The sequence below is a fragment of the Antedon bifida genome, chromosome 3, assembly GCF_963402885.1.
Source record: "Antedon bifida chromosome 3, ecAntBifi1.1, whole genome shotgun sequence".
Taxonomy (NCBI): Eukaryota; Metazoa; Echinodermata; class Crinoidea; order Comatulida; family Antedonidae; genus Antedon; species Antedon bifida.
This window is the reverse complement of record NC_136228.1, coordinates 9,482,354-9,494,380: the sequence shown is the minus strand read 5'-3', so window position 1 is coordinate 9,494,380 and position 12,027 is coordinate 9,482,354. Positions and strand designations below refer to the sequence as shown.

General features: G+C 33.8%; 1 long non-coding RNA gene across 1 annotated transcript; it reads right to left on the bottom strand.

The window, feature by feature from the left end:
* Positions 1 to 7,372: 7,372 nt before the first annotated feature.
* LOC144838561 (uncharacterized) lies at positions 7,373 to 8,232 on the bottom strand. The gene is made up of 2 exons (XR_013611657.1): positions 8,083 to 8,232; positions 7,373 to 7,776 (listed from the first exon to the last, which is right to left on the bottom strand). It is a non-coding gene; the product is annotated as an uncharacterized LOC144838561 (long non-coding RNA).
* Positions 8,233 to 12,027: the final 3,795 nt, after the last annotated feature.

Genomic DNA, 12,027 nt, shown 5'->3' with positions numbered 1-12,027 from the left:
GGTTACTAAGATATGGACCATCATTTTGTTTTGGCGGCCATTTTGAAAATACTCCAAATATGGTCATAAAATAAATTTTTGTCATCCGTGTAACGTTTTTGACCCTAAGGGACCCCACTATACGGTGAGACAATCTACGCAACGCAAAGACATATAAGCTCAGCGTAAAGCTTGGTTCCACATATGAAGCTTGGTTCCCAGGACGTAACGCAAGGACGTCCTGGGAAAATTGACCAAACGCAGCGATGGATTATTCGAACTGTCGCTTGAGATTAGTCAATTCGCTCGTGTTGCGGCTTACGTCCTAGTGGAAACGCAAGCGAGTTGACCAATCACAAGCGATGGATTATTCGAACTGTCGCTTGTCATAGGACAACACGCTTGCGTTGCGTTTACGTCCTTGCGTTGCGTCCTAGTGGGAACCAAGCTTAAAGCGTGGTTCCCACTAGAGACGCAACGGAAGGACGTACGCTCAACTCAAGCGATCGTTAACCAATGAAAAGCCACTGTTCGAATAATCCATCGCTTGTGATTGGTCAAATCACTTACGTTGCGTTACGTCCTTGCGTTGCGTCGCTAGTGGGAACAAAGATTAATCCAAAGCGATGGAATATCATTAAATCGTTTGCGTTGCTTTTACGTCATTGCATTGCGTTACATAATGGGAACCAAAAGATACAAACCTAGAACAAGGTGCAAATTGACGCCCTTTAAAATAGAATGGTGCAAAACTGAGGCAATTTAATTTAATGGGGAACGAAGTTTCATTAAATTATGTTATGAAAATGTAGGCCTAATGTGTAAAATTTGCTGTCTGGCAATAATGTATACATACAAACTTGAAATTGTTATTGTAACTTAAGTTTAATTTCTTATCATCTAGTTGTCATTTTGAATAATGATTATACTTGTATTCCTAAAAAAAAATATGTTTATTTATTTATTTATGCGTTTCTCCCACAATCATGGATGGATAAATTGAAAATAATACATAATTGAATAAATAATGAATTGTCCAAAACATATGGAGGAGGTTGCCAATTCATTTATATCATTAATGTCTCTATTAAAATGAAACACCATATTGTAATTAATTCAAAGTATATTATGCAGCAACAAACACAACGCACAGTATGGTGGTATGCAAATTATTAATAATCAAAATATACCTGTGATTTTAATTGAATTTTTAGTCTTTATAAAGCATATAGTTTTGGACGACAATAATATTAGGCTATTTATAAACAACGCTTGTACACTGGAGATTATTGGCAATTACAATGGCTGAATTGAGACTGGGTAGAATACAATATTCAGTTAATAAGAGTGTAATTGTAAAAATCCAATCTTTTAGAGTGAAAGGTCATTGTTGTGAGGAGTATACTTAAATGATCACTCTTAAGCTCTGTCTACATTAAAACTAGTTTGACAAGGGAAGACTGAAATTACAATTCTTCTTTTTCACTCTTCCCTGGTTTGACAAAAAAAGTGTGATGTGCCCAAATACGGTATGTCCAAATATGGTAGTGATATTACATCATATCACATAAAGTTTGATAGTGTAGAAAAGGCTTTAAAAGAGTGAAAGTAACTCTGGTTAACGATTTTCAAACGTTACATTATTTTAGACAATTTTAACAACTTTTACAGTTTGAAACCTTGCCTTTTTAAGAGTGAAAACAAACGCGTAACATCATCATTCGTTTACAGTAAAGCTCTGTCTACACTAAACTTTATGTGACAAACAAATGTGATGTGCCCATATATGGAGATGATGTCATATCACTACCATATTTGGGCACATCGCACTTTTTTGTCAAACCAGAAGGAAGAATTGTAAGTTCACTCTTCCCTTGTCAAACTAGTTTGATAGTGTAGACAGAGCTTAAGAGAGTGAATGGTTGCTTTTTCATTTGTTTCACATTTTGTTTGTTACGAGAATTGAAAAAGTAAAATAGGACTACAACAAAAGACATTCTTATTATCTTGTCCTTTGTTAATGGACCAGCTGCATTATGAATTAATTAATATTAATAACAATTCAATCAACTTTTTTGAATGGGTTAGATAAAGTTTTGTATTTGTTCCTAAATACGATGACTTATGATTTAATGACATTCCTATTGATAGTTAACTAATACATTGTAAATTTTACTTTTTTTATACCGTATTTTTTATATGTTATAGGGGACACCTACTTAATTACAGTAGAACACCACACTTAGGACACCGATATGAAGAGGGATACTTTCACGGAAAGCAAATGTGATGTGCCCATATATGGAGATGATGTCATATCACTACCATATTTGGGCACATCGCACTTTTTTGTCAAACCAGAAGGAAGAATTGTAAGTTCACTCTTCAAATTGGCTGCCAACCAATGGATTTTTGGTTGAATTTAACCATTTATTTTGTTATTTTAAAAGTGAAAACATAATTTGTTTTTTTATCTACGGAAGTGATTAACTTTATTAAAACTACAAAATAACCTATTCAAAGTCTGATTTAATTAATCTTCATTTTTCATGTTTTTGGGGGACAATACATCTTTAGCAGACACGTCTATTAAGGGGACACGAAAGTGTCGCCTAGGGGTTCACTGTAATATGGTTATACCCCTAAATTGATGTCATATCACTACCATATTTAAGCATATCACTATACCATATTTGGACACTTTTTGCCAAACTAGTTTGATAGTGTAGACAGAGCTTAATAGTAATAATATTTTTTGCTACTCGGAGACAGCGACGATTAACAAACTCATAGAATACTAAATAAAGATGCATACAACATAAGTTCTGGCTTAAATAGTTTATTAGTAAATGAACATTCGCCCATGTAAAACTGCACATAAAAGTCATAAGCAAATATAAGTTATATATAGCAATAATTTTCCAATTCTAAGTAAGCACAACAGGGATGCTCAGAGAAAATTAGCCCTTATTAAGTGTCTAAATATTGGGCGGGAGGTTAGTACAGTTGGCCCTCGTGTAAACTGGAATCACACCAGTCCGGACACACCCTAAAATACACTCACGTTACCACACATACAGTACATAGGTAGACTTTCCATAACGGAAAGGGCTGTATTTGTAGTCGTGGAAATTATGAGTAACTGAGTTGTGTCGCATAAGGTGCCGGATTGTTAGAAAACTTACTTGTAAAAAAGTTGTCGTGTTAGGATGGAAATCGGTGATGGAAAAATAAGAAAATTTGTCTTCAACTTAAAGTGATCGTGTTAACAGAGAGCGTGCTTGATCAAAGAGGTCGAAAACCCGCCCTCTCCGTTCTCAAAATAGAATTGTGTTCACAACCCAATTCTTGATTATAATTTTTTTTTGTCTTATGTGGGTTCATCCCACTTTTATTTCCATCATATACATTTTCATATAAATACTGTATATTAATTTATACACATTTGTTCTAACATTGTATTTTTGTTATCATGTGTTTTTATATACATGATTTTTTTAATCTTTTCTCTATTCATTATCATTATTTCTCTTATAATTAATTATACATATCATCTTTTAATGTATTTCTTTTTTTCTCTTTTATGTTAACTCTTAGCATAATTTTTCAACATTTCTTATTTTTAAAAACATATTTTGCATTCGTTAACATACATACTTATATTTGTTTTGTTTTGTTTTTTTTTAATACATGTTATTCTATTATATATAGGCCTATACCTAATAATTTAACACATTTCTACTAGTATCGTTTTCTTTACATATATTTTCATATACACTTTAAAGTATTTATAATTGTTTATCAATTGTATGTTTGTTTCAATGTCGACTGTTCTGTTGTCAATAGCTTGAAATAGAAATTCGCACTTCATTCACACCTTACTCTGGTTTTTCACTGACCTATATTTCTTTGTACTGTGGGTTGTTACGATTGTAACTGTGTTCTGTCTTATCTTACGGCCGCTTATCCCTTACGCCGAAGCATTTGCCCATCATCGATGCTCTAAATATAAAAAACCTTGTTTTCTAGTTTCTGGCGGATGGCCATTGCACTTATATTGGAACGTGCGTATTGTATGGAAATTAGTTGGTACCATTATCGCCCATGTGGTTATTTGTTACTAATTATATGTTTCATCAATAGTAGGCCTATTGCAGATATCATACGAAAGGTTAATTAAGAGTGATATTGGCCTACACTAATAAAACACGTTAAGAAAGTGGTTTGGTTATAACAATGACTGAATACAACACGTACTTTCCCACATTTTATTCTATTATTGTACACACAAAAAGGATGAAAATGAATGTTGAATTCAATTGAATAAATTATTTTAGTGACATCGGTTTGATTGTTTTATTACATGCATAGAATAGGCCTATAGTCTAACACCTTTTTTGCTCGAGCTCTGTTTCGGTGAGTTCTCGATTAAAAACTTTAAAATGCTGGAGAATTTGGTGCGGTGAAAATGCATTTCTCTGCGTCACCTCTAATTATTATTATTATTTTATAAGGATAGTTCATGGACTTTTCTTTTTGTTTAAGCTCTGTCTACACTATCAAACTAGTTTCACTCTTTTCACTCTTCCCTGGTTTGACAAAAATAGTTTGATGTGACCAAATATTAGGCTATAGTGATTATGCTTAAATATGGTAGTGATCATCATATACATATATAGGCACATCACATTATTTTGTCACATAGAATTTGATAGTGTAGACAGAGGTTTAGAAACATTTGTGTTATAGGTGCTATACAAGCTTGACCACCTTGAATATTATTTACAATAAGAAATCTAATTGGAAGATGGAAAATTGCCTTTAATCTATTTATTGTCCTTTAAAGTCCTTAATATTTTACTGCAATTCAAAGGTTTCTTCAGATTTTAATATATTTTTTCTGCTCAAATGAACTAATATGCATGTTTTAGGGAGGTCACAATATTATTAATAAATTTGATTGAGTGTTTTTGTTTTTTTTCTGTAATTTTTCATTCCCTTATTTTTATCAGATTTCTGGCCACTGGCGATTCGTATGCGTCACTGCATTACAACTTTCGTGTTGGAAAAAGTACGATAAGTTCTATCGTAATCGAGGTTGCAGAAGTCATATGGACAAAACTTCAACCAATATACATCGCCCCTCCAACTCCAAAAGAGTGGAACGAAATTTCATTGCAATTTTCCAAGAAATGGAACTTTCCTAATTGTGTGGGAGCAATTGATGGCAAGCACATTGTAATTAAGGCACCAGACAACTCTGGGTCCCTTTTTTATAATTATAAAGGTACCCATTCCATTGTTTTAATGGCTTTGGTTGACGCAGCCTATAACTTTATATTTATTGATGTTGGTTCCTATGGCTCAAACAGTGACGGGGGAATTTTTTCTCGAATGCACTTCAAAAGTGCACTGCAAAACAACACTATTGGCATTCCACCACCAACAAACTTGCCAGGTATGCCTGAACTTGGTCCAGTACCACACCTAATTGTCGGAGATGAAGCTTTTCCATTAAAAGAGAACATAATGAGGCCATTTCCAGGTAAATTATTCTTTCACTATACAGTAGTGTTAAGTTAGACAGGGATGGAAGTAAATAAATAATTATTATATCAATTTATTTAACTGCAGCATTTACGTGTTTATTGCACTAGGCCTAGCTATGCCTACTACTAGCCTAAGGCATAGGCCTTAGGCCTACAGTAGTAGCTAGGTCTACTGTTAAAAAACATGTTATATAAAAAACAGATTTATACTGTAAATATATTAAAACATTGTAGAATGTTATAGGGCCTAGGCCTACCTTGTAATAAGGCCTATGGTCTAGCCCGGCCTAGAAAGTTCAAGAAGAGTGCAATAAAGACGTAAACTGCTGCAGTTAAATATATTAATATAATTTACGATACTAATTGATGTGAAGCGACGCTGATTATAATTAAATGTTGTATAAATGTGCGCTATACAAGTAATAATAATAATAATAATATTTACATCAATGCACAAATAATTACTTACCTCAGAAAAATCGAAGATTCCAAAGGTTTCAATTCCGCCGTGGTAACTCACTTCCGCCGTGGCATTCTGTAATTTGCCGTGGTGTTTCATTATTAATTTGCCGTGGTGTTTCAATACTAATTTGCCGTGGTGTTTCATTTTTAAGTTGCCGTGGTATTTTTGTTAAATTGCCGCGATGTTTTATTTTTAATTTGCCGTGATGTTTTATTTTTAATTTGCCGTGGCTTTTTTCAAATTGCCGTGGCTTTTTTCAAATTGCCGTGGCTTTTTTCAAATTGCCGTGGCTTTTTTTGAAAGTTGCCGTGATATTTAAAAAAAGTTGCCGTGACACTTATAGACTACCGTAATTCACGGCATCTGATTGGTTAATCGCCGGTCTATAGTTATTGCCATGCCCTCGAATTAGAGACCGGCTAAACTGCGAATGTCTGTTTCTTCTATCTTCTTTAATACAATCGGATCCACACGAGCGACGCGATTGCGTAGCCCTTGCGTAGCTTAGCCTACGATGATTAACTTGTATGAGCTGACTTAGGCTTAGGATTTAGTCAGTTTAGTGGCCAGTTAAAATATGAAGAAACAAATAAAGTATGATTTTAGGAATATTTATTGCATATTTGGAAGCGACGAATTATCGAATGCAGACCTGATTTGTTTGCTTCTTCGCAGCCAAACTGTGCCACAAACTACGCCTACACCAACCAAGTCCATGTTTGCGTTCATTTCGGTGGTACGGTATATAAAATATTTACAAATATTTACTGGGCTTTCATTGGGGCACGGTATGGAATATAGCCCTCGGTGGAGGCATACTATATCACTCGACTTCGTCTCGGGATACAGTATAGTCTGTAGATCACCTTGGGCTGTATTTTTAACCATGCCCCTCAGCCCAGTCAATATTTGTATACTAAACATTGGGAAGACTATATAACAGAGATGGTTAGACGGTACATGACCTATGTTGGATGCCATACTGCTCTGGTCCCTGACGCCGCCAGAAAGCTCCCACGTGACAGATCAGGAGAGTTTGGTTGTTAGGCCTACTTCATGAAGCTATCCCTCGGTGTGTTCACAGATAAGATTTTCAAACAAGGGGAATTTCGTGTATATTGAACAAGGGGCTCATAAACACGCATTTACGCTTCCAATTCCATATTAAAGTGGTGGGTGATGGAGGGTTGATTTGTTGTACATGAACAGGAAAAGATATACATAATTCATTTAAAAGTACGTGTAAAGCCTTTGCCTAAAACGTTGTCCCAGTTCACCATCATTTTGAGATTCAGTAGCCTATATAAGTACTGCGTGTTTATCGCGTTGCAGAGCTGACCGTTGAATATAACAATAATAACCACAGAATATAACTTTCTCGTTGAATGAAACGAAATTTATTACCATTGTCACGGCGTGATGCGAAATCAAACAAGTAGCAATGATATACGAAAGTGTGTAACAATGGTAAGACTAAAACAACAAAAATATTGATTAAGATTAACATTTTTAAAAGTATATTAAATAAACACGTGTTATCATAAACAGGTGAAAACATTAATAATGGTATTGGGTAGCATTATCTTTTCAGCGCTGTCGTGTGCCATTCTATCATGATCACTGATTAACCTGGCAAACATTCAGTTGTGTCTGAAATAAAAACATCTTTTTTTCTCGGTATTTCTTTTCTTTCTTTCTCGTCTTCGTAACTGCGTAAACACTCTGTCACCTTTTGAAAAGTCTCTAACTCCCGAGCAGAATAACAGATATTCTCTGTTTCAACCTCTAAAAATACAATAAGTATATTAATTCTTCATTATTACTACTGTTGTTGCTTTATTTGTTTACCACATAACAACAAAACACAGGAAGAACAATAAATGAAATAATAATAAAGAGATAATAATGTGGTAGGGCACCAACATAAGATTGAAAACATTCGGCAATCTAACTAAATACTGTAACACAATTTAAACAGCATAAATTAAAACAGCATTAAAACATGACGATGATAACAATACATAAACGGAAACTCATTGAAGAGATATGAAAATAAAATTATAAATAAAAAAAAACATAAACAATATTTACCAAAATCCGAGCTTTGTGGGCGGAGGAAGTTGTTTCTAAAAGCAAGCGAACTGTTGATTACCAACATAAACAGAGCAAATGCAATCATTCTTGTCCTCATTTTAGTTGATGTATAATGCAATACACTAAATAAATGTAGAATATAAAGTAAACTTCTCAGTTAAAGCAATAAGATTAAATGGTCAATTTCACTAGAAATCGTCTTCAAATAATATCAAATATGCATTATTCAAACCAATGTCACGTGTTTTTACGTATGTATTCCTATTTAGTGCGTATCTATTTACTAAATGCTTAAATCTTATTATTATACCATACTTATCACATAATCATCTTAATTGAAATATAGTCAATTGTATCTATTATTCATCAAATGTATCCGTTTTATAGGTTATCCTAGTTAACACAATTAACCGGGGTACCAAGTTAACCGATATCAAAACGGTGTTCAAATCATAGTAAGAAGTGGAAAGTTTGGGCAGTGGTAGCTGCGGGATCGTGCACTATTTCTGAACGACATTTCTTTGTTTTTTTACGAAGACAAATACAGTTTCTTGTATCTTGTATAACTTAGAGCATCTAGTTTTTTGAGTAAAGTATAAAAAAAATACTGTGAACAATGAATCATTTTTATCAACCTGAAATGACATTCAGAAATGATTTTGATTGAAATTCGTTAAAACAAATTTAAACTTAATACGCGAGTACGAAAGATGGGCCAAGCGTTTGAACGGACACTTGTGTTTTTAGTCGCGTGCAAACGCGACTCTATAGCTCATTTTGTTGATCGGTCGGTCGCGGTCGGTCGGTCGGTCGGTCGGTTGGTAAAAACTAATCCAAATTTGCGCACGCGACTGCAGCCATGTATATGGCCTTGTTCTTTTTCTGATGACTGATATAATCAGTTCTAACTGCATACGTCTAATCTCCACACGTTTATGGCTCGCTGTCGAACAATACATTTAACAAAAAGGTTTATTTATGATAGGCAATTTTATCGTAAACATTCAGAAATCTTTAAGGATTTGAACTGGAATAAGAAAGAATCGCACAAAATTGACAATGATTACATTCACAATAAACGAATATTATTTATTTTCTTCATTTAAATAATACAAATCGATTAAACTTTAATTTTTTTAAACGTTAAGAACATTCGCTTAATTTCAAGTGGGTTAAAATTATACGTATAAGATTACTTTACTACATAAAAATATAAGTAATAATGTTCAGCATCATTCATTCTACGATTTACTTTAAAATCGTTAAAATGTAGGCCTAATTCATGCACCAGTAACTTCCAGAGAGGATCCACTATGCTATGTTGCTGCAACGTTGAATATAAAGTATGTGAATTTAAAATCAGCGTCCAGGACATAGACCCGTGTCTGAAAAATTGAAATAAACAAGAATTTAGAATATATTAAAGGTTTTCAAAGATAACATTCAATCAGTTCATTAAAAAGTATATAGATGAATAAAATAAATTAATCAAATCATTAAAGTCATGATTAAATTTAAAAAATATTTAAATTGTTCAATATTTGAATTATTCAATTGTTAAATGAAGTAGTAACATGTAAAATCAAAATATCTTACAGCAATTATCTGGTTTTTTTTCCTTCGTTTTTTCTTGCATTATTTTTCTTCTGTACATCTTTTCTTTCTTTTTCGTCTTCGTAATTCAATAAGCATCCTTTCAACGTTTCTGAAGCCAGTATCTCCCAAACAGGATAACAAATGTCTTTTGTTTCAACATCTAAAAATTCAATAATGATAATTACAGTATACTGTATTTATAAATAGGCCTACTCATGGGAAGAGTGAAATTACAATTTAATTTCAATTTTAAATCTTGGGAATTTTTTTGGGGGTAAATATTCTCACTGAACGCCATCGTCTCTCCTTCCTACCAAGGGGCATATGAAACTATAATGAAAGATATCAAAGATAGGGGAATTTATTACGATACACTATTATTGTTACTATTATTATCACACTTATGTATTAGGCCTATCATTTCTCTTTTCTTTACGGCATTGCTATAAGACAGCAACACAATTTCCCAAGTTGGGATGAATAAAGTTTCCTTGTATCATATCCTTGTATCCTTGTATCAATGTAACAGTTACTGTATCTAGTACAGTTTAGGCCTACTTAAGAATAGAGCAAAATATCTGACAAATTATTTGATATAATGTTGTCATTCCACCTGTATTATCAAAACAAACGCATTCAAATAAATATAACAAAACTAAACTAAATTTATTTACCAATATCCGAGCGTTGTGGGCCTTGGGAGTTATTCCACAAAGCAAACGAATTGTTGATTACCAACAAAAACAGAGCAAATGCAATCATTCTGGTCCTCATTTTAGTTGATGTATAATGCAATACACAAGTGTAAACTTCTCAATCGAAGAAATAAGAGTAAATGATCAGTTTCACTAGAAATCGTCAAATAATATCAAATATGCATTATTCAAACCAATATCACGTGTGTTTACGTATGTATTTCTGTTTAGTGCGTATTCATAAATGCGCATCTTACTTTATACCATACTTATCACGTCATCATTAATTGAAATACACAAATGTATATATTATTGATGAAAAATCCGTTTTACAGATTGGCGTACAAAGTTAATCAATCAAATCCGATATGAAATTAATTATTTGAAACACTCACGGAGAAGAAGTTAAAAAGGTACCAGGTATCTTTTGAGATAAGTAGTTATCTCGCTTCGCTCGCGTACCATCTGGATCGTGCTGGTTCTCGAATATAGTAATTTCAGCGTGAAAAAAAATGGCGATTTCAAATGTACGTAACGAAGGACTATAAAATGTTGTATTAGAGTGAATAGAAACATATGTGTTCTAAGCAATTTAACACTAAAATGAACTCTGTACCCCTACCGGTTACTAAGATATGGACCATCATTTTGTTTTGGCGGCCATTTTGAAAATACTCCAAATATGGTCATAAAATAAATTTTTTTTCTTGGCTACAGTGATTTTTTTAATCTGTATGTCCAAGTGAACATATGTGCAAAATTTGAAAACTTTGTCATCCGTGTAACGTTTTTGACCCTAAGGGACCCCACTATACGGTGAGACAATCTACGCAACGCAAAGACATATAAGCTCAGCGTAAAGCTTGGTTCCACATATGAAGCTTGGTTCCCAGGACGTAACGCAAGGACGTCCTGGGAAAATTGACCAAACGCAGCGATGGATTATTCGAACTGTCGCTTGTGATTAGTCAATTCGCTCGTGTTGCGGCTTACGTCCTAGTGGAAACGCAAGCGAGTTGACCAATCACAAGCGATGGATTATTCGAACTGTCGCTTGTCATAGGACAACACGCTTGCGTTGCGTTTACGTCCTTGCGTTGCGTCCTAGTGGGAACCAAGCTTAAAGCGTGGTTCCCACTAGAGACGCAACGGAAGGACGTACGCTCAACTCAAGCGATCGTTAACCAATGAAAAGCCACTGTTCGAATAATCCATCGCTTGTGATTGGTCAAATCACTTACGTTGCGTTACGTCCTTGCGTTGCGTCGCTAGTGGGAACAAAGATTAATCCAAAGCGATGGAATATCATTAAATCGTTTGCGTTGCTTTTACGTCATTGCATTGCGTTACATAATGGGAACCAAAAGGTGCAAATTGACGCCCTTTAAAATAGAATGGTGCAAAACTGAGGCAATTTAATTTAATGGGGAACGAAGTTTCATTAAATTATGTTATGAAAATGTAGGCCTAATGTGTAAAATTCTGGCAATAATGTATACATACAAACTTGAAATTGTTATTGTAACTTAAGTTTAATTTCTTATCATCTAGTTGTCATTTTGAATAATGATTATACTTGTATTCCTAAAAAAAAATATGTTTATTTATTTATTTATGCGTTTCTCCCACAATCATGGATGGATAAATTGAA